Source organism: Priapulus caudatus, unplaced genomic scaffold (assembly GCF_000485595.1).
Source record: "Priapulus caudatus unplaced genomic scaffold, Priapulus_caudatus-5.0.1 Scaffold463, whole genome shotgun sequence".
NCBI lineage: Eukaryota > Metazoa > Priapulida > Priapulimorpha > Priapulimorphida > Priapulidae > Priapulus > Priapulus caudatus.
Genome location: NW_014577524.1, coordinates 156,832 through 158,907, shown reverse-complemented (window position 1 = coordinate 158,907; position 2,076 = coordinate 156,832). Strand labels below are relative to the sequence as shown.

At 50.7% G+C, this 2,076-nt stretch overlaps 1 long non-coding RNA gene across 1 annotated transcript in view; it reads left to right on the top strand.

Annotated features, from left to right (window-relative positions):
* Positions 1–261: 261 nt before the first annotated feature.
* The window catches only part of LOC106810685, a 4,251-nt gene continuing 2,436 nt past the window's right edge, over positions 262–2,076 (top strand). Inside the window, exon 1 of the long non-coding RNA XR_001394053.1 lies at positions 262–346. This is a non-coding gene — a long non-coding RNA (uncharacterized LOC106810685). The remainder of the gene's footprint in view (positions 347–2,076) is intronic.

Genomic DNA, 2,076 nt, shown 5'->3' with positions numbered 1-2,076 from the left:
TATAGAACTATATAGAACTATAATTAGCTGTAGAGCTATATAGAGCTATAATAGCTATGGGGATGTAGATGCTATATAGAGCTGTAATAGAGCTATATACGAACTATATAGAACTAATAATACGCTGGAGAGCTATATGACTATAATAGCTATGGGGATGTAGAGCTATAATAGAGCCAATGAGTGGGTGCTGACGTGCGCGGGTTTCTTACACAGAGGCTGTTCACGTTACTGCATCTGAATCATCGGTGGATGCTCAGGTCGACAATGTTCGTGCCGCCCGCCGCTCCGGCGCCGTCGCCCGAGCTCTGCCACACTAACGTGCTCTCACACGACGACCTACCAGGTACGACAGCACAGAGTGTATATACTCTATATATATGTATGTGTCAGTGTGCGGCAGCGTGCGCGCGGTGTATATGTGTGTTGCGAGGAGCATTGCACGGCATTTGCAGGAAATTGTCGGAAAGACTTTGGTAGGAAATAGATTTCGTATTTATTTAGCATTATATTTTATCCAAGTGCATGTGGCTACTCCCACCGCACAGATAGCGCTTCCGCACGACCGCAGTCGCGAGGAAGAAATTCTCTCTTTGTCCGCATTGGGATTGATTAACGTAGGATATAGGTTCTAGAGACTACGCGGTCGAATAGAATTGCGTAATTGCGAGGGAGACCTAGTGACCCTCAGCACGTCTACCCCGTGGTGACACACAGGCATTATATTTATGTGTGTGTCTGTGCGTGTGTGTGTGTGTGGGGGGCGTGTGTGTGTGCGTTGTGGGCTGCGTGCGTGCGTGCGTGCGGACGTGCGTGCGTGCGTGCGTGCGTGTGTGTGTGTGTGCGTGTGTGGTGTGCGCGCGCGTGTGTGTGTGTGTGGTGTGTGTGCGTGCGCGCGCGCGTGTGTGCGTTGGTGTTGTGCGTGCGTGCTGTGCGTTTGTGCGTGTGTGTGTGCGTGCGCGTGTGTGTGCGCGCGCGTGCGTGCGTGCGTATTTGTGTGTGCGTGCGTGTGTGTGTGTGTGTGTGTTTGAGGGATTACACAACGCTAGTTATCTAATGTTTGTTTTGTGTGTGCGGGGTAATCTCGTCTGCTTTATGTTGACTTGCCGACCTGACCTGCGTGTCGGAGTTTCAGCGCGCGTGCTTCGCCTGCGGGAGGTTGGCGGCAGATTTCTCTTGCGCTTTCATATACGCGCGTTTAAATGAACCATGATCGGTGAAATGCCGGTGCCGCGGGGCAGGGGAGTAACCACAGATACGCGGCTCGGCCTGTGTTCCCTACAGACGCGACAGCCATCGCGAGTGTAATAATTGTACGAGCGTCCGCCAGAAATCGTGTGATTTGCGAGGTTTTCGATATAAAAAAAATATTGTGAAATATGTAGAGATTATTAGTCGCGATGTCTACGTGTAGGTCCGCATTATCTGTTCAGCCCACGATTAAAATGGGAAATCGTTCGCCAGAATTACTGTTCGGTGAAAGCATGTACGCCGTGTCTAATGCTGATCAAATTACGGCGGAAAGATTCAAGGATACGTGCATGCGTTTACTTTGCTGCGTTTCGTCGAGGAAGGATGGCTATTGTTAACGTTCTTCCTCTGTTTAGTGCAATTTGCGTCTTGTGTGCGATTATCCGTTTACCTGCGGTTAGCCGTATATTTCGCTGATGGATGTCGTATCACTGTCACACTAAGTCAGCGAGAAACCGATAGAAAGCTGCACGGCTGCACGTGTGCATCGAGAAGCTGATCATTACAGGCGCACCGTATTGAGATGAACACCATCACTTGCTGTCACAGTTTGTTAACGGCAATCACTTAACAGCGCCAATGCGGATAAACAGACATATATTTACATAGACAGTGCATTTTCACACACACACGCGCACGCACGTACGCACGCACACAGACATATATATATGTGTGTATGTGGGGGCGTGCGCGCGTGTATGTGTGTGTGTGTGCGCGTGCGCGCGTGTGCATGTGCGATTATACGTGCGTGCGTGCGTGCGTGTGTGTGTGTGTGTGCGTGCGTGCGTGCGTGCGTGCGTGTGTGTGTGTGTGCGTGCGTGCGTG